General features: G+C 44.5%; 2 pseudogenes across 2 annotated transcripts; both read left to right on the top strand.

The window, feature by feature from the left end:
- Positions 1-4,096: 4,096 nt before the first annotated feature.
- LOC310779599 (ATP-binding cassette sub-family G member 4 pseudogene) lies at positions 4,097-9,690 on the top strand (annotated as a pseudogene). The gene is made up of 2 exons: positions 4,097-6,083; positions 9,665-9,690. The product of its transcript is annotated as an ATP-binding cassette sub-family G member 4 pseudogene (transcript).
- Positions 9,691-15,397: 5,707 nt separating this feature from the next.
- On the top strand, positions 15,398-19,390 carry LOC310779600 (ATP-binding cassette subfamily G member 4 pseudogene; annotated as a pseudogene). Its single transcript has 2 exons — positions 15,398-17,354; positions 19,374-19,390. The product of its transcript is annotated as an ATP-binding cassette subfamily G member 4 pseudogene (transcript).
- The last annotated feature ends 2,159 nt before the right edge of the window (positions 19,391-21,549 follow it).

The raw sequence follows: 21,549 nt of genomic DNA on the forward strand, positions 1-21,549 counted from the left end.
TGTTTGAGAGGTTGCGGTCTGGGAGGAGAATGAGACACCTAGCAGCTAGGACTGAGAGGATGAAGAATAGCTTCTTCCCTCAGGCCATTAGGGCCCTTGATACCCACAGATAGATGGTTGTGTATGTATGTATATATATATGTATATATATATGTGTATGTATGTATATATATATAATGATGGTAATAATGATATATAGTTAGTATATAGTTATATATAGTTATACAGATTTATATTGTTATAGTATGAAATCAAGCACTTTAGATACATTTGCACTTCTTTTGGTATTGTAGTGCATTATGTTTATTGCTGCTATGTATGTATATATATATATATATTTTTTTTACTGCCTATCAAATTATTGGGGGATTTACGGTGCTATTGGGGGAACCCCCTACTCGATTTTATCAATCCAAATTTTTTTAAATTCTTAATTTTAACTTCTTAACTTAGTATTGGTTCAAACTATATTTGACTGCACTATGTTTTTAACTTTTGACCGTATTATGTTGTCTTGTCTGTCTCTGCATGTGCACAGTCTTGGAGTGGCTGCGGCCCTAATTTCACTGCTCATTGCTTCTGTGATGCTGTATGTGACAATAAAAACCTTGAACCTTGAACCTTGAACCTGTAGCATGGGATCTGACTGGAAGTTATGGTCGTATGTAAACTCCTCTTCCTCAGAACTGTCTGTAGATGGACCATTGATGTCTGGAACTGTATGTTTCTGTTCTCTAGACTTTGGCTCTCTTATCCAGTGTTCTGTGGGAAGGGCCTCTTCCAGGGGCAGTTCATTCACTGGCATGAGTAAGGTTCTGTTGAGCACATGCAGAGTTTTGGGGCCGTTTTTGGACTGCACCTTGTAAACTGGCCCATCTCCAACTCTCCACAACCCTGTGTAGGCTACTACTTGCTCCCAGTAGGCACGCAACTTCCCTGTACCTCTCCGACAGATTTCATACCAGCACACGGTGGTCACCTGGCTGAAGAGCAAAGCCCCTGACACCTCGTGCAATTATAGGCATGCACGACATGGAACAGATGATCTTTCCACTGACTTTCTTTCACCCTACAGTGATGTCATAAGCCTAGGGCAGAGTGATCGAGTTCTCATCATTACAGTCTAGTTGCTTAGGCTGTCAACACCTTCGCCATGAGTCCTCGGAATTATGAATACCATAATGCGGCCAAAAGAAGAAAGACTTGGGGTTAAGTTAAAGAGACTGATGGAGAAGGAGAAGATGGCTGAGTATGAGCTGAGGAGGGCTAATGCTGAAGCAGCAAAGTCATCAGCAGGCCATGCCACACCTAACAATTCAAACACATTCTCTCCAAAGAGTTTGTCTGTCCTACCTACCACAACCCTGCAGACTTCATCATTGAGGTGGCATCGGGAGAGTATGGAGACTTGAACCCTGTGTTGTTTGAGGCAGTGCAACGTGGACTGTGTGATGTAGAGGAGGAGAAGAAGCAGAGTGCCGGGTACCATGTGCCAACAGCCTGAGCAGGTTCTCCAGTCATTCAATATGGAAGATATCAAGCTCTACATGGATTTCATTGTCCTGGGCATTTTCTTAATCATCTTTCAACTGGAAATCTTACTCGTCCTCCGCTACAAGGTCAAGGCTGAGCGACTGATGGCACATAGGCATAGGGGCCAGGAACGTGCCGCTCTTCGGCCTGGCGCATCTCATGGCACTGGCAGTTTCTCTTAGACAAAAACAGTGTCGGAAAACATGTGCGGCGCCATGATTTCAGTTCGGACAATTGGAATAAATTCCAGTCACATATTAGATCTCTGTTTATTGAGATTAAAAAGAATTGATAGCAGCTATAGCCTATCATCTCGATATTGCCGTAAATTCCCTGCACCAACCATGTTTCTATGAGCGGTCACTCAAATGGAACGACCCGAAACGCAAGCTTTGGGGTTAATTAATGTCTCAGTGCAGCGCAGCGTCGACTTTGATGCCTGCCTTGCATGCCGAGTCTCAGAAACAGCCCCCAAATTCCCCAGAATTTGAAGCCCGCAGTGGAATTCACAGGGGGTTGTTTGAGACCATGAATGAGAAAAACGAAAGAGTAGTCAGCGGAAAAAATAAACCACGGCAGTGATGCTCAACACGATGTAGCCTATTAATGTGTGGTGTTCATGTTTTTGTTACTCAGCCACTGTTTGCTGGTCTGGTGGACCCGCCACATTATTGGGTTTCATTATTGGGTTTTGCCATAACAATTTATGTAAAGATACTTACGAGATATTTAATTTATCCCAATTACAAGCAATGAAGACAACATATATGGTTAATAATGATCATTTACCTCTGTTAGATCACATTTATAAACGTGCTATCCGTTTTTTATGATAAAAAGGAAAAAAGCTTCTCTCTCTTAACACTGCCGTGGACGAGTTAACTCGTCAAAAAAAATCCAACGGTTGACTGCCGTGGACGAGTTTTTTTTTACGGTGGGACGTGGATCCAACCCTTTTACATCTCCTATAAAAATATGGGAGCCACCGAACGTGTACAACCCATTCCACCGACCCACTAAGTGGCGACAGTGCTCTCCAGACGAGAGAAAGCTGAGCCAAAACTGTAGGGAAAAGCGTGAGGAAACCATTCTCATACTGTAGAATGGTTTGGCGAAAACGCTTTCGCGCTGGCGCACAACGGTGGCGCACAACGGTGGGGGGTTCCAAAAATAGACTGGGTGCAACACACTTTGAAACACGCAGCATAAAGGCCAGAATCGCATGCAGCTTCATCCCAGGGAAATCACTGTTCCCGATCCAGACTCGCCCGACTCGCCAGGCAGCACAGACAGGCAGCAGAAACTCGCTTGTGACACATCCGCTGCAGAGCCACGGAGGGAGGAGGAGAACACACACGGAGGGAGGAGTTTGAAGGAGAGGGGGGTGGGGGTGCTGTTATGGAGGAAATTACTGTTCAGAACTATTGTTTAGATGTCTGATGTCTTACTGATGCCAAAAATAAATGGTTAAAGTGACTGTTCTGCCTGTTCTATCGAATTTCACAAAAATGCAATTATCTCAGCTTTCATTCTCAGACGCTGAAACCATGCTGTATTCAACTGCTAATGCCTACATAACTGCTAACTCTACAAACTAACTCTTTTAGACAGAGAAAGCACACATTCTATTAGTTCTTTTGAGATATTTTGTGTTCACAAAGTCCTAGCAGAAAATAATCCTCGGCTCTTGAAAGATGAGCCAGAATCCTCAAAAAAAAACCTTGGCAGAAGCTACCTACAGTAAAAAAAAAACTGTTGGCAGTGAAAATGATCTCTAAGGCGCTCTGAGCAGAGAATATTTTCGCCATCTTGATCAACTGTGATGCAGAGCCACACAGGCAAAGCTATTTATAGGCAAAGCCCCCCTCACCAACAAAAAAATGCAGGTGCGAGAAAATATAGAATGGTTCCCGCAAAACGGAGGGTAAAATGTGCGGGACTATGTGAGCAGACAGGTGTCCGTGCTGCGAAGACAGAGGTCTCTCAAATGTGTAGTAAAGTATTATGTGGTGTTACAGTGGTCATTGTACATGGTTTAGACTGGATCTCTAGGTCAGCTATTATGGCCTTTTTACAGCACGATTTGAGGTGGTAAAGCAGGAAGTAAAACAGTGGGTGTAACCAATATCATTAATGAGGGACCTGACACTAGAACACTTAAATGGAATGGAAACATCATTAATGGTATTGGTGACCTGCTTTGCTTCCTGCTTTACCTCCTCAAAACTGTGAAAAGGGTCTAGTATTAGAGCTATTGTATGTATTAGACAATGATGTCAAACAGACATATAGACAGTGAAGAAGGCCCTCTCAAAGAAACTGATAAGACCACACATCGGAACACCCACGGGCCGGCGACCTAAGGAGCTGATGTCATCGGTGATGTCACTTAGCTGTGAGGTCATCGATGATGTCGCTGCAACTGTGAGGTCATCAATGATGTCATAAGTGATGTCATAAGTCCAAGATATATCAGCAATCTTTTCAGACTGTTCTGTTGCCATTACACCTCAGAGGAGAAGGAACTTCTGACCCGACAGAGCTGTGAATCAAGAGTTTTGCTATGACAGATAAGACGGTGAAGCCAGAGACTGTGAGTGTCCCCATGGAGGAGGCCATAATGTGTAATGGCGGTCGCCAGCCTCACGCACCACCTCAGCCGCAGGAGGCGTCCATGCTGACCCGCCTGAAGAAGGTGGCGAACCAGAGCACTGGAGCACATCGATTTTCCCACCTGCCCAAACGCTCTGCCGTGGACCTGGAGTTTACCGACCTCTCCTACACCATCCAGGAAGGGCCCTGCTGGAGGGACAGAAGTTACAAAGACTTACTCAAGTGCCTGTCTGGGAGGTTCTCCAGCGGTGACCTGATAGGAATCATGGGGCCCTCAGGGTCTGGGAAGTCCAGCCTAATGAACATTATGGCTGGCTACAGGGAAACAGGGATAAAGGGTCAGATCCTGGTGAATGGGAAGCCCAGGGAGCTGAGGTCCTTCAGGAAGATGTCCTGCTACATAATGCAGGATGACATGTTGCTGCCACACCTCAGCGTGCAGGAGGCCATGATGGTTTCTGCCAACTTGAAGATGAATGAAAAGATGGACATGAAGAAAGAACTGGTGAATGAGATCCTGACTGCCCTAGGGCTCCATGAAAGCGCTCACACTCGTACCAGCTATCTGTCAGGTGGTCAGTGTAAACGTCTGGCCATCGCCCTCGAACTGGTCAACAATCCTCCAGTCATGTTCTTTGACGAGCCCACCAGTGGTTTGGACAGTGCGTCGTCCTACCAGGTCGTCTCCATGATGCGTTCTCTGGCACTGGGGGGACGGACCATCATCTGCACCATCCACCAACCCAGTGCCAAGCTCTTTGAGATGTTTGACCAGCTCTACATTCTGAGCCAGGGTCAGTGTATCTACAAAGGCACAGTCCCTTACCTCATCCCCTACTTGAAAACTCTGGGCCTGTCCTGTCCTACCTACCACAACCCTGCAGACTTCATCATTGAGGTGGCATCGGGAGAGTATGGAGACTTGAACCCTGTGTTGTTCGATGCAGTGCAACGTGGACTGTGTGATGTAGAGGAGAAGAAGAAGAAGTGTGATGAGAAAGGCCAATCTGTCTGTGCAACAAAGCGCCCTCAGGACTCCAGACACATAGAGAGACATACTTTTGCCACAAGCACACTGACACAATTCTGCATCCTCTTCAAGAGAACATTCATAACTATATGTCGAGACCGTTTGTTGACCCACCTCAGACTGATGTCCCACATCTCCATAGGCGTGTTAATAGGCTTCCTGTACCTGGGAATTGGCAATGATGCAAGCAATGTCTTGAACAACACAGGATTCCTCTTCTTCACCATGGTCTTCCTCATGTTTGGAGCGCTCATGCCTACCGTCTTAACCTTTCCTCTGGAAATATCTGTGTTCCTGAGGGAACATCTGAACTACTGGTACAGCCTGAAGGCCTACTACCTGGCCAAGACCATGGCCGATATTCCATTCCAGGTGATTTGCCCCAGCTTGTACTGCACCATAGTGTACTTCATGACAGGGCAGCCTGCTGAGACCAGTCGCTACCTGCTCTTCCTAACCCTGTCCATCTCTACTGCCCTGGTAGCCCAGTCCCTAGGCCTACTAATTGGAGCTGCTGCCGCCTCGCTACAGGTTGCTACATTTCTTGGACCTATCACATCTGTCCCAGTGCTCCTCTTCTCTGGATTCTTTGTCACCTTTGACACCATCCCCAAGTACCTTAAGTGGTGCTCTTATGTGTCTTATATCAGGTACGGCTTTGAAGGGGTGGTCCTGTCCACCTATGGGATGAACCGTTCAGAGCTGGAGTGTCCGGATTCCAAGTGTATGTTCCAACAACCTAAGGAGGTTCTCCAGCGTTTCAGTATGGAAGATGCCAAGCTCTACATCGATTTCATTTTCCTGGGAATTTTCTTCCTCATCTTTCGACTGGGAACCTTACTCGTCCTCCGCTACAAGGTCAAGGCTGAGCGACTGATGGCACTTATGCAAAAAGAGTGTGACCAGTGTAGGAGTTTAGGAAGGGGAAAGGGCAAAAATGCCCCCAAGAAATCTCTGAATGCCCCTAAAAACCATTGTCCAGGGGCAGAAATTGCCCCAATATTTTGATTATTTTATTTTCATTCAATTCATTTAATTTCCATCTCTAACACAGCACCTGCAAGCTGGTTGCCAGAAAATGACGATGAAGAACACACACACACACACACACACACACACACACACACAAACACAAACAGCGCTGTTGTTCAACTTTATGCACTAATTACTATTTTTTAAAGTGCCCCCAAAATTTTGTAAATGCCCCCAGTTTTTAGACAGTGGGGGCAAAGGTTGCCCCTAGAACATTTCTATAATTTCCTACACTGATTGCGACTACAGTGGCTAAACAGTGACATTGCTGCCACAGCCATCGGGAGCAATTTGGGGGTCAGTATCTTGTCAGGACACTTCGACATGCAGACTGGAGGAGGTAGGGATTGAACCACCAATGATGATATGATATGATGTAGTTATACTGTGATGATGCTATCTTCAAGACATGCTTGCCTTGTGTGATAAGAGGCTATAAATGTAACTGACCTGAACTGATGTCTGAATGTCTATAATAAATAAAATATAGCACCTGTCATAACAAAGTGCAATAGTAAGGTGATAGAAAAATAATAATAAAAAAAATCATAGGGGCCGATAAAAGGGGAAAATACTGCAATGAAACAACTGGGATAATAATTTTGTAAGAGTGATAAGAAAAAAGGAAAAAAAGACATTGAATTCCGAATCAGAATGAGAAGTGTCCATGTCAGATTGCTTTTAAGTTTACATGGGTCGGATTCAACGAATTCACCCAAAAAGACGAACAGTAAAATGCACTCACCAGAAAAGATGTCTGGTAGGCCTATAACTCTTCTACGGCTCACACACTCCGGATTTCATTACATTACATTACATTTCATTACATTACGTCATTTGGCAGACGCTTTTATCCAAAGCGACTTACAATAACACATTCTTGTCAGCAATAGAGCAATCAACTATGCAACACAGTCTATGACAACTACAACATCTGAAGGAATAGTGGTAAAGTTAAGTTAGTCATTTATTTCTTTTTTTAATAAAGCCCAGCGAGCACAAAACGTTTTCTCAACGTTGATTTTTAGTTTAAATCTGGGTGATATTGGGTTTGAACGTCTAAGACCTAATTTCACCCTCTTTTCAACCGGCTAAAATGCGGTTACAATGTCAACGTGTAAAAAAACACAATTTGGTTAATCATATTGTTAAAACATTTGTTGTAGCTTGGAATAGAGACAATATTGATAGTGTGTGAATTGGCATTTGTCCATTTTATTGTGTAACTGAGAGTTGAAATCTGGTCTACACGAAAACTACATTTCAACGCATTTTATGTCACATGAAATATCATAAATATGGGACTATATAGGCTATGTGGTGCCAGCAAAAAGCTTCCAGGACACAACTATGGTTAATAGTTTAGCGCAATAGCCTACTATAAAATAATGAATTGAGTTCCTGCAGCAACGCGCATGCGCAAGTACTTAGTCGCTAGGTACTAGCTGTGACTGACTAGACCAAAGCAAGTCTGCACCAAGTGCGGAACGAGGTGCTCTGGGCACACTATGTTAACAGACTGTATACGCGGCTCTGTGTGTTAAATGAAGTTAACCTCTGAGTCTGAAGCGTACAGCCTACAGACTATATGCACACACACACACAACATAATTTTAGTCTGTTACATAATATAATAGTCTCGTGTAACGGCGTTGTGTAGGTGGTACTTGCAGCAACCCATGTTAAGGGCTTGTCCAGGGGTGGATTCGAACTGCCGACCCTCGGCTTGGGAGTCCAACATGTTAACCGCAACAGTGTAGCTATAGCTCCCTATAAAGGAACAAAAATATTCCACTTCGGGATTTCCATGTTACCAGTTCAATGCAGTTCAGATAACTCAACAAAAATACTCCATTCCGGGATTTCCCTGTTACACAAGAAAAATAACTTCGACCCAAGGAAACAATTTTATCGATTTATAGAGCACAATATGAAAGTTAAACGATAGACATTGAAGACATGAAAATGGGCTGCCTCAAGTTTCTCACATGCAGCATGTGTCTATGCAATCGGCGACAATAAAGTAATATCTGCAATCAGCAGATCGCATATTTGAGGTCAAAATCGGCCGATACAGATTGCGAGCCGATCGATCTGTGGACGGCACGGTGGCTCAGTGGTTAACACTGTTGCCTCACAGCAAGAAGGTCCCGGGGTCGAACCCCGGTCCGTCCCAGGTCCTTTCTGTGTGGAGTTTGCATGTTCTCCCCGTGTCCGTGTGGGTTTTCTCCGGGTGCTCCGGTTTCCTCCCACCATCAAGAAAGACATGTATGTTAGGGTTAATACTCCTGTCAGTGCCCCTGGCCAAGGTACTGGCAAAAAGAACTGGAGTTGGTCCCCGGGCGCTGCACAGTGGCTGCCCACTGCTCCTAGTTCTAGGAAGGTTCCTAGTAGAGGATGGGTCAAATGCAGAGGATGAATTTCCCCATGGGGATAAATAAAGGATAACTATAACTATAACTATAACTTCAAGAGGTCACAGTGACCTTGACCTTTGACCACCAACATCTAATCAGTTCATCCTTGAGTCCAAGTCGATGTTTGAGGTAAATTTGATGAAATTCCGTCAAAGCATTCCTGAGATATCGGGTTAACAAGCTTGAAAATGGTGTTCGAGAGGTCACAGTGACCTTGACCTTTGACCTTTGACCACCAAAATCTAATCAGATCATCCTTGAGTCTAAGTGGATGTTTAAGGCAACTTTGATGAATTCCGTCAAGGCGTTCCTCAGATATCGCGTTAACGAACCTCGTACGGACGTACGGACGTACGGACGTATGGACGTACGGACGGACAACCCGGATCCATAATGCCTCCGGCCTGGCTATCGCCGGCGGAGGCATACAAATAAAATTGCAATTTTTTCCACAACTCCGCAATTTTTGCCAGTTCCCACAATTTTACCGCAAAAAATCACATAAAATGTTGCAAATTGCATCACAAATTTTGAGAAAAGCCGCCGGAAAATCAAGCATTTATGATCGCAATAATCACAAAAAAACTCTGCGAAATCCTGGAGGGACTGATAGGCTACTGTGTGGTCCTATGAGGCCTGCACTCCAGGAGTGCCACATGTCTGTCAGTGTCACTGTATCTTAAGCTTTTGTCTTCATCCTTATTCCATAATGTTTTATTTCACCCACATAGGGTAGCCTATGTTACAACTAACCCAGACTATGGGGTGAGTTGTAAAATTTCACTCCTTGTGTTTGAGTCGAAACCATGCATTTTCTGTTTGTATTACAGAGACAGCAGCTACACCATTTAATAGCAGATACATGTAACTAGTTTGTATCACATTTTGAATGCATTGAGCTCCAAGACAGACTGAAATGTAAAAAATGTTACAACTATACCTGGTCTCCCCTAAGTCAAGTTCACTTACGTTCCTCCTCGGGCTTCACTGCACGCTGTGCGGGTGTAGCGGGGTTCACTCTGCGTTGTGTGTTTTTCAGTGAAGATGCTACGAGCGGGTAGATGATGGTGTATTGTCACCAGCCTGCATCTGTATGACAGTAATAGTAAAGAGTGATGAATACACAGCTCTCAGGTCTCATGAATCTGCTAGACCCCATGTTTTCAAAGTGCAATGGATGTCCCTCCAGTGGAGAAAATGTGATGTGGTGCCATATAGGTAGGTGCCCATACAATGGGATAAACTTGAGGTTCCCTACAGGTGCCTTTGTGATGAAAACCTCATGAACCGTCCTCTCAGATGCCCTTCCAAGTGAGAAGAGATGATGAAGTGCCCTTGCAATGGTGAAGAAAAAAGTCTCAGTGAAGAAAATGAGAAGCAGTGCCCTACACTAGTCTCCCCTACAGGCTACAGGGCAGGCTTTCCCAAAGTGGGTGCCGTGATGACAGTCTAGGGGTGCCACCAACTAATTTAATACAATTTTGAATTGACCTCCTTCACGATAATTCACTATATGTTGTCAAGAATAGGCCCCAGATGAGGCAACATCAGCCTATTTGTGTTACGGCCTCAGCTCATGAGTCATCCACTGAGCGGAGCCAATCTGTCCGTTGCGCCATAGGCATTCAGCAGAATGGACATTGCAGCCAAAAAGCAGAAGTATGGAACTCACAAATATAAGGTCTTAGCCATGTGAAATGATTGGTTATAATTAACAAACTAAGCAATGCATAAGGATTTATAATTGACATGAATAATAATCTCTATCTGTCATAAATCATATCATATCATGTATCATCTAAATCATACGTTTAATCTTTGAGAATGAAATGTATCAGGGTAATCAAGAAATGTGTTGATGGAATATGTATTACAAGTGATTCAATGAAGAGTGGATGATTAAGGCAAAGTATTCTGAAGTATTGGGTTAAAGGTCAAGCCGTGTTACCTAGTAATGGAATATAGGTCACGAGGGATTAAATGATTGAGAGATGTATTGATTGATTGTGACGACAGTCGATCAGTACATGTTACAATCACTGAGCCATTATTACAATTAGTGGTGATAATGATTATTATTAATGATAAGCTGTTGTTGATGATTGAGCCAGTATTAATTGTCAATTATCGAGAGATGAATTGACTAGGTGTGATTGACATGAGTATTGAAACCAAGGTATTAAAAGGTTAAAGATGTTAGTGCTATGTGAAATGTTCATTAATCAGAGTGAATAGAAATCATTTAGTCTTGTGATCTTGTGATGACTATTACACAAGAGACACCAGTCATGTGACTTCTGAGCGAATACGGGAATTCGTGTCAACCGAATACGGGAATTTCCATCAATTGCGAAATCAAGACAGAGCGATAACCATATATGGACAGAAGCGAGGTTGAGCGATGGTGAATGGCCAGCATTTGAACAGGCCTCTTTGTACAGGGGTCACACAAACATTATAAAAGTAATTGGCTCAAATATATCGGGGCCAGTCTGCACGAAGAGGATTCCCACACAGAAGAGGATCTTACTCTGGACCCAACTAAGGGCTAGACTTGTGAGCCGCACATCGGGAGGTGCGCGAGGATCTGCCTCAGTAACTCACGGGCAGAGCTAACAAGAGACTGGACACTTCCTCACACTGAGGTAGTGTATTGGACTTTGCCTGCACCTTCTAGGCTCACCACCACAGCGAGAAGAGGAGACTGAGCCTTATATCGAGAGGACGCACAGGATGGATTTAAAGGGATGTTTGTGGATCGCACAGGATGGATTTAGAGTGATGTTTGTGGAATAATAGTTGCTTGGGAGGTGGAAACTGCAGAACTCGGCGGCCCTGAGAAAGGACCACAGCGGCACAGAGGCACTTCCCCATTTGACACTGGACAATGTTCAGTGAGTCACAGGCTGGAGGCCTTTCGGAGAGCTCTTGCTGCACAGGAGGAGAAAGGGCCCACGGGGCCTGCTGAAACGCAGTAGGCCTCATCAATCAATCTTCTTTATCCATCCCCACTCCAAAAGGACGCGGCACCTCCGTGCTCAGCCATACCGCTCAACGTTGACGGTGAAGAGGAAGTTTCTTGACGAAGAAACAACTTCAGTCTATCCCCACCATAGCAAATTGGATAAGTACACCCAATTAGTGGAGAAGCTCATTAGCAACCATAATATGTAATTGTATTATCATGAAATTGTATTATTAATCAATGCTAATGCTGCACCTTGCTAACTCTATAAATAAAACAAATCAATTGGATTTAAAGTATAGGAGTGGACATTGAATGGTGTTATTTCCCTTGATGGTAATCATATGGTTAAAAGGTGCGTGTGACACACTAATGGTTGCTGGTTAAAATAGCAGCGCCCCTACGACTTTATCTAGTCGTTAAATATTACCTAGTCGGTAACAAGTGCAATGATTCAGAGGAACAAGCTGCCATAATAACGGACTTGACCAGTTTAAGCGCCTGTCTCCTGGCTGGTCGGACAAGGCCGCTAAAGCTGGTGGTAGCGGGGTGAGAAGTCTGGAACACCATCCGGCAGTTAGAACTAGGCGAATTGTTCCCACCTTACAGCTTAATCAAAGAGCAGAAGCTAGTTGGGGTTATATACAACTGAGCTGCACTTTCTAACCCTTATAACGGAGAGCTGTAAACCAATTAGTGATCGGTCTTCACTGGATTGAGAACAATTGGCAGAGAATCAAGACAATGTTTACAATCAGGGAGGCAAAGTCATTAAAATATGCAATGATTAAGATCAGTGCATATGATGAAATTGTGGTGTTAAAATGTGTCAGAGGACACCACATTTGGGCTTTTATGGCTGACACTTTTCTCCAGGGGGGCATGCCCCCGGACCCCCCTAGCTGGCTATTTTTTCCCACTGGCTGGCTACGCCATATCCTTGTGGAAAGCTGTGCATCATACATGATGCATCATAGCTTTTCCCATGCTGACAGGGCCCCATGTTGTGCAGTAGGTGCCCTTTTTATTTATATTTTAAACCCTGGACAGGCTCCAATATGTACAAAACTCAGCTGCTAGGGTTCTGACCCGCACCAAACCCTGGCAGCACATTACTCCCACCCTCATCCACCTCCACTGGCTCCCGGTCAAGTCCCGTATCTTGTACAAAATTCTACTCCTCACCTTCAAATCCCTACACGCCCTCGCCCCACAGTACCTGTCTGACCTCCTGCAACCCTACACCCCGTCCTGGAACCTGAGGTCCTCCAACTCGGGTCTCCTCTCCATCCCCCACTCCCGCCTGCGGACCTTTGGGGCCAGAGCCTTCAGCGTGGCGGCCCCCACCCTTTGGAACTCTCTCCCAGCCAAAATCCGCAACGCCCCATCATTGGCTACTTTCAAAACTCTACTCAAAACTCACCTGTTCAACACAGCCTTCGGCAACTTGTCTCTTCTGTTCTTTGTTGTTCTTTGTTATCTTCTATGTGTGTCCATCATCTTTTTGTACTTTTGTAAAGCGGCCTTGGGTTCCTTGAAAGGCGCTATATAAATCCAAGCTATTATTATTATTATTATTGTTATTATATTTTGCCCCTGCCCTTCCAACAGCCTGAATCTGCCACTGCAGGCTACAGGCTACACTTGCATATAGTCTACCAAAAAATGGATCAGCAGTGTTAACACATTGTCACTTAATGTCTACTGCTGGACTTCAGGGAGTAAGGCTCACTACCTAACCTGGAGGGGTGTTGGTCATTTCAGATAACCACATAGCCTTCCCTTGACATAGCTCCATATCACACGAATGCCAGGAGATGGGCATCACTTTATGGCACGATCAACAACATATTTGAGCAAAATGTTGTACACATGTCACCTGCACTCTGCTGGTTTGTCTCCTCTAATCTGTGACTCCTTCCTCCAATGGCTTTGTTAAACAGACCAGTGCATGTATTCAGAAGTCACAGGACTGATGGCTTCTATAGCACCCCATTTACACCTGGTTTTTAACTGTGACCTGTATCCGGATAAGTTATCTGGATAATGGTTGCATATAAAAACCAGGTGTACACAATGTGAGCCAGAATACATCCAGATGTGGTCAGGAAGATCTGATCACATCCTGATCACGATGCATTTACACACCTTGCAGCATTAGCATGCATTTTTCCTGATTTCCAGATAACATCCAGATAACTTATCTGGATACAGGTCACATTTAAAAACCAGACGTAAATAGGGTGTAAGATACTTTTTAATGGCTATATTCAATTTAACACATTGACTGCCAGACGTTTTTTTTTGCTGTAGGTAGCTTCTGCCAAGCCGTTTTTTGAGGATTATGGCTCATTTTATAAGAGCCGAGGATTCGTTTCAGCTTGGAGTTTGTGAACATACAATATCTCAAAAGTACTAATAGAATGTGTACTTTCTCTGTCTAAAAGAGTTAGTTTGTAGAGTTAGTAGTTATGTAAGCATTAGCAGTTGAATACAGCATGGTTTTAGCGTGAAAAAGAATATTCAGAGATAAACGGCTTTTTGTGAAATTGGATGGAACGGTCACTTTAACCATTCATTTTTGGCTCTCTCTCTCTCTCTCTCCCTCCCCCTCTCGCTCTCTCTCTCTCTCTCCCTCCCTCTCGCTCTCCCTCCCTCTCTCTCTCTCTCTCTCTCTCTCTCTCTCTCTCCCTCCCTCTCGAGTTGCTTCAACTCCGCCCTCCGTGGGCGGACAAGCTTGTCACCAGTCAGTGCTTTGCTGCTCTCCTGTGCCTGCATGTCTGGGCCGCTGTTTGAGGAAGTCGGGATGGACTCCCTCGTTTGGAGTTTTGGTTGAGAGAAGCTTTTGCGATTCTGGTCATATTTATGCTGCGTGTTTCAAAGTGTGTTCCTCCACCTGTAATCTATCACCCGATCATAGTAGATCGGCTGAATCTATTATGTAAATTTGCAATCCCGCATCGCCAGCAATCAGCGCGAAAAGGAGAATGGCTGGGCTGAGAATGGCTTGACAAGTTAAAAAAATGCTTTCCTTTCTCTAGCCAGGAGAGCACTGTTGCCACTTAGTGGGTCGGTGGAATGGGTTGTAAACGTTCGGTGGCTCCAATAATTATATAAGAGATGTAAAAGGCTTAGATGCACAACCCACCGTCAAAAAAAAAAAATCGATGCCAAAAACGTGTAAACACGTTGTTGGCAGGGAACAGCTGGATTCTGAAAACGTGTTCATACGTTGTTGGCAGTGAATGTGTTAATACAAAGATATGATAGGCTGCACCACTGCAAATTATTTAGCTATAGCTAATATTTAATTACAGTTAATCAAACAACAATAAATAGCTACATATTCCTTCACTCCTTGCTCTATAGTTATAGGGGATTTAGAAGTGGGTATTGTAGGTGAGACTAAGTGGTTCAGGTGTGACAGGCAGGTGTGTTGGTCAAACGCAGAGAACTTCCTTTTACCAGTTTATTGGTAGGTAGGTTAGTGTGTGTTGTAGGGATGTTCATCAGTTATCGAAAATCGATAATTGATCGTTAAGGAATGGAATCGATCATGTGGAATTCTTATTGATTATTGTTATTATTTTAAAAGAAAAAAAATTTGGAGCTGATGTCATCGGTGATGTCACTTAGCTGTGAGGTCATCGATGATGTCGCTGCAACTGTGAGGTCATCAAGATGTCATAAGTGATGTCATAAGTCCAAGATATATATCAGCAATCTTTTCAGACTGTTCTGTTGCCATTACACCTCAGAGGAGAAGGAACTTCTGACCCGACAGAGCTGTGAATCAAGAGTTTTGCTATGACAGATAAGACGGTGAAGCCAGAGACTGTGAGTGTCCCCATGGAGGAGGCCATAATGTGTAATGGCGGTCGCCAGTCTCACGCACCACCTCAGCCGCAGGAGGCGTTCATGCTGACCCGCCTGAAGAAGGTGGCGAACCAGAGCACTGGAGCACATCGATTTTCCCACCTGCCCAAACGCTCTGCCGTGGACCTGGAGTTTACCAACCTCTCCTACACCATTCAGGAAGGGCCCTGCTGGAGGGACAGAAGTTACAAAGACTTAGTCAAGTGCCTGTCTGGGAGGTTCTCCAGCGGCGACCTGATAGGAATCATGGGGCCCTCAGGGTCTGGGAAGTCCAGCCTAATGAACATTCTGGCTGGCTACAGGGAAACAGGGATAAAGGGTCAGATCCTGGTGAATGGGAAGCCCAGGGAGCTGAGGTCCTTCAGGAAGATGTCCTGCTACATAATGCAGGATGACATGTTGCTGCCACACCTCAGCGTGCAGGAGGCCATGATGGTTTCTGCCAACTTGAAGATGAATGAAAAGATGGACGTGAAGAAAGAACTGGTGAAAGATATCCTGACTGCCCTAGGGCTCCATGAAAGCGCTCACACTCGTACCAGCTATCTGTCAGGTGGTCAGTGTAAACGTCTGGCCATCGCCCTCGAACTGGTCAACAACCCTCCAATCATGTTCTTTGATGAGCCCACCAGTGGTTTGGACAGTGCGTCGTCCTACCAGGTCGTCTCCGTGATGCGTTCTCTGGCACTGGGGGGACGGACCATCATCTGCACCATCCACCAACCCAGTGCCAAGCTCTTTGAGATGTTTGACCAGCTCTACATTCTGAGTCAGGGAAAGTGTATCTACAAAGGCACAGTCCCTTACCTCATCCCCTACTTGAAAACTCTGGGCCTGTCGTGTCCTACCTACCACAACCCTGCAGACTTCGTCATTGAGGTGGCATCGGGAGAGTATGGAGACTTGAACCCTGTGTTGTTCGATGCAGTGCAACGTGGACTGTGTGATGTAGAGAAGAAGAAGTGTGATGAGAAAGGCCAATCTGTCTGTGCAACAAAGCGCCCTCAGGACTCCGGACACATAGAAAGACATACTTTTGCCACAAGCACACTGACCCAATTCTGCATCCTCTTCAAGAGAACATTCATAACTATATGTCGAGACCATGTGTTGACCCACCTGAGACTGATGTCCCACATCTCCATAGGCGTGTTAATAGGCTTCCTGTACCTGGGCATTGGCAATGATGCAAGCAATGTCTTCAACAACACAGGATTCCTCTTCTTCACCATGCTCTTCCTCATGTTTGGAGCGCTCATGCCTACCGTCTTAACCTTTCCTCTGGAAATATCTGTGTTCCTGAGGGAACATCTGAACTACTGGTACAGCCTGAAGGCCTACTACCTGGCCAAGACCATGGCCGATATTCCATTCCAGGTGATTTGCCCCACCTTGTACTGCACCATAGTGTACTTCATGACAGGGCAGCCTGCTGAGACCAGTCGCTACCTGCTCTTCCTAACCCTGTCCATCTGTACTGCCCTGGTAGCCCAGTCCCTAGGCCTACTAGTTGGGGCTGCTGCCACCTCGCTACAGGTTGCTACATTTGTTGGACCTATCACAGCTGTCCCAGTGCTCCTCTTCTCTGGATTCTTTGTCACCTTTGACACCATCCCCACCTACCTTAAGTGGTGCTCTTATGTGTCTTATATCAGGTACGGCTTTGAAGGGGTGGTCCTGTCCACCTATGGGATGAACCGTTCAGAGCTGGAGTGTCCGGATCCCAAGTGTACGTTCCAAGACCCTAAGGAGGTTCTCCAGCATTTCAGTATGGAAGATGCCAAGCTCTACATGGATTTCATTGTCCTGGGAATTTTCTTCCTCATCTTTCGACTGGGAACCTTACTCGTCCTCCGCTACAAGGTCAAGGCTGAGCGACTGATGGCACGTATGCAAAAAGAGTGTGACCAGTGTAGGAATTTAGCCAGGGGCAAGGGCAAAAATCCCCCCAAGAAATCTCGGAATGCCCCTAAAAACCATTGTCCAGGGGCAAAAATTGCCCCAATATTTTGATCATTTTATTTTCATTCAATTCATTTAATTTCCATCTCTAACACAGCACCTGGAAGCTGGTTGCCAGAAAATGACGATGAAGAACACACACACACACACACACACACACACACACACACACACACACACAAACAAACAAACAGCGCTGTTTTAGACAGTGGGGGCAAAAGTTGCCCCTAAAACATTTCTATAATTTCCTACACTGATTGCGACTACAGTGGCTAAACAGTGACATTGCTGCCACAGCCATCGGGAGCAATTTGGGGGTCAGTATCTTGTCAGGACACTTCGACATGCAAACTGGAGGAGGCAGGGATTGAACCACCAATGATGATATGATATAGTTATACTGTGATGATGCTTCCAGACATGCTTGCCTTGTGTGATAAGAGGCTATAAATGTAACTGACCTGAACTGATGTCACAATGTCTATAATAAATAAAATATAGCACCTGTCATAACAAAGTGCAATAGTAAGGTGATAGAAAAATAATTAAAAGAAATCATAGGGGCCGATAAAAGGGGAAAATACTGCAATGAAACAACTGGGATAATAATTTTGTAAGAGTGATAAGAAGAAAAAATGAAAAAAAGACATTATTGAATTCTGAATCAGAATGAGAAGTCTCCATGTCCGTGCATGCCGGTAAATTAATTAAAAGCAAGGCCATAAAAATACATGAATGAGCTGTCAACAGAGGTTGCTTGTCTGATAGTGGTGGGGAGGAGGCGGAGCATGTTTAAAATCCTTGGTGCAAGCTGCATCACCATGCTTCCTGCGCTTTGTTTTTGCCACATTTAGCAGGCCAGCATTCTGTGATCATAGTTCACTTTTCCTGGTTTCGGTTAAAATTCTTGCTGCCGAGTTTTGGGCAAGTTGCAGCCAAATGTGTTTTGTTGTTGTTTTTGTTGTTGTTTTTGGTAGGCCAGTATAAAGAGCATTGCAGTAGTCTACCTGGAAATACAAAGGCATGTCAATTTCCTAGCATCTTCCAAGGAAAGGTAGGGTCTGACTCTTGCAATGTTTCTTAAATGATAAAAAGCTATCTTGGTAACATTGGTGACATGGGTTTTAACATTCAATTCAGAGCCCAGGATGACACCCAGGTGTTTGACTTGTGGCTTGATCTGTAGAGCCAGAGTTCAAGCCTGCCTAAAATGTCTTCTCTTTGTACATCTGAACAATTATAAGGCCTTCTGTATTGACATCATCAATGCCCATGTGCAGATCTGAAACTGTCATGGGCATTGATGTATGTCTGGGGATAGACAGTGTCACTCAAGCAATTGTCTCATCGGTGATGATGTCATCAGTGATGTCACTCGAGCAAATGTGATGTCATCAGAGGTCATTGGTGTGACATCATCGGTGACCTTGTGATGTTATCGGTGATGTCGTCACATCATTGGCGGCCTGGTCACTTTCATCAATGATGACAACACTCACTGATGATATCATCACTGATCGGTGGGACATCATAGATCAAAGAAGAAATCAAATGACTGAATAAAAACGGTAATGTTAGACAGTCCTTCAGTAACAGACTCATATCCAACACGGATTCTGATTCTGACATAGAGTAAAGCTCCGCTATAATTAATATGCTTTGATGTGCACTTTGAATGAATGAGGAAATAGGTGTGTCTGGCGCTATAAAAGCTGGAGCTGTCCATATCGCATTGTGGCATTGTGGCATTGTGGCACAAGCTCCTGTGCATGAGCATTTTCATGTGCACGAGCTCAGAGCTGGATAGGGGAATCCTAAATTGACAGACCCAGATGATAACCTCCTTCCTGGTATCATTTTGCTCGATTGTGATTGTCTGGTTAAGTCAAACCAGATCAAGGGGACAGATCCTGGATCTGTTTATCTCCATTCATTCGTGGTACAGGCTGGGGTGATGACTAAGGGTTTGGGGTTGGGTTTAGGCCTGCCAGGCCTACCCTGGCCCTAGCCTGGGTTGGTTGACCAGCTGGTTGACCTGAAAGGGGCGCTCAGTGAATGGTTTATAGGCCTAAGCATACAGTAGGCGGTTTTAGACCCTTTTTAGGGGGGCTTGAGCCCCATCCAGACGAATCCGTAGGTACCAGCCATGCTATGCTAGCTCGCTGGGAAGTGGGTGTAACATAGCTCCAAAGTCGGCAACGTTTTTGATTCAAGATTCAAGATTTTTATTGTCACTCTGTAGTACAAGTACGCACGTGTGAAATTATTATGCTGTAGGCTCCGTTACAGACAAGATGCAATTTTAAATAGGTGCAAAATCACAGCAAACACAATCACAGCAGCAACAATAGGGCAATATAGCTAACTAGTAAAGCAGCTGTGGCAACACTAAAATATGAAGGGTAATAAATATGTAGTAAGGGAATTAAATATTAAATAGAATGAGATGGAATGTATATTTAAAAAAAGTGTCCATTTGTCCAGGGAGGTGTGCAAATGTCAATAATCTGGGTTATTGAGGGTTTATTTATTGAGGAGTCTCGTGGCCTGCGGAAAGAAACTGTCCCGCATGCGGCTTGTGCGTGCTTTCGGGATGCTGTATCTTCTCCCTGAGGGCAGCAGGGTCATAATCGTCAACATTGTCAAAATTGCACAAATCTCCAATTCTCAAAAGTTATTGATACACAGCATCACATTTTTTTCTCTCAAGGTCATGAGGTCTTCAGGTGGTGTTTTGGGGAGATTTCAACTAACGCACTTAGTCACAGTGTTTCTTATTCTGAATTGTGGTTTATGGTATATACAGAACATTTATGGAAAGTGAATTGAAGCATTGGAACAAATCCTCACACTATGGCAGTACACCTCAAATAGATTTTGACCACCAGAAATAGATTTTCATTGCCACATATTAATTTCCAATAGTTGACTGCAAACTCCTACTTTAGGGCTTAGGTATTGTCTTGCCTGAACATCATTCCAATCAAAGTTAGGAAATTCCCCTTTTGTTATTTTACTTTTGTTTATGCCTACAAAGCAAAATGTTACTTTGTACTCGAGTTCTCCCCTGGAAGTGATTTTGGTGTAGATGGGCCACAATTGTATTTAAAGGGATATGCCACTTTTTCGGGAGTTTAGGGGCGGTTAAAATGATACTGCTGCGTGAAACAACCGTTTAAAAGCAGTCTTTCCACAGCCTGTGCTTTGCCGTATTTAGGAGAGGAGAAGCTTCCTAGTGCCGACAGGAACCTTGGGAGTTTGAGTATTTCATGACATGTTTTGCTTCCCAGGTGCGCTGGATTTGATTATTTGATCACTAACTAAGCCGCTGTCTCTGTGTGACTGCATTGTTTGCTCGCGGCGTGCAAGCGGTGCACCATGATAGTGAGATCAAACACACCCTGCTGTAAATTCAGCACAGCCTGTGGAAAGACTGCTTTTAAACGGTTGTTTCATGCAGCAGTATCATTTTAACCGCCCCGGCTAAATTACTAGATTCCGTAAGATATCTTCGGATCTGCAATCGGATGTCAGAGATGGGTAGGAGAGCGTTTTGAACAGCCGTTCCCCCCTATAAAGTCGAGTGTGACCCTAATACTGCACAAGTGTATAGTATATAGCAGGGGTGTCGAAACTTTTTTGAATGGGGGCCAGATTAGATCATGTGAAAATGCCGGGGTGCCAGGTGCTTCTCGCATCATATGGGTTATAAAAAAAAAATCACATACAATAAGTATTTTGTTTACCATCTGAAAACATTAGTTCTGCCTGTGCTGTTCCTACTTGGTGCTTGTACAAACTGTATGATAATGCTGTCATCGTTAGGTGAAGGGGAAAAAAATGCAAATTGAACTTGCTTAACCATATACTGTGTGGAGGTGTAGAGTATATTTTGAGAGAGAAGCCGAGGGCCACTTAAAATCTGTCCGCGGGCCGCAATTGGCCCCAGGGCCGAACTTTGGACATGCCTGGTATGAAGTACAGTAGTAGGGTCACTTATGGGGCTAGCTCGGTGCATGATTTTCATAAGAGCATACCCGGTCAGAGGGTCACGAAGCTGATATACGTCGAAAATAGCGAAAGTTCAGACAGAGACACCTTTAATTGTTTCAAGCTCACTC

The sequence above is a fragment of the Poromitra crassiceps genome (genome assembly GCF_964638095.1).
Source record: "Poromitra crassiceps genome assembly, chromosome: 7".
In the NCBI taxonomy this organism is placed as follows: Eukaryota; Metazoa; Chordata; class Actinopteri; order Beryciformes; family Melamphaidae; genus Poromitra; species Poromitra crassiceps.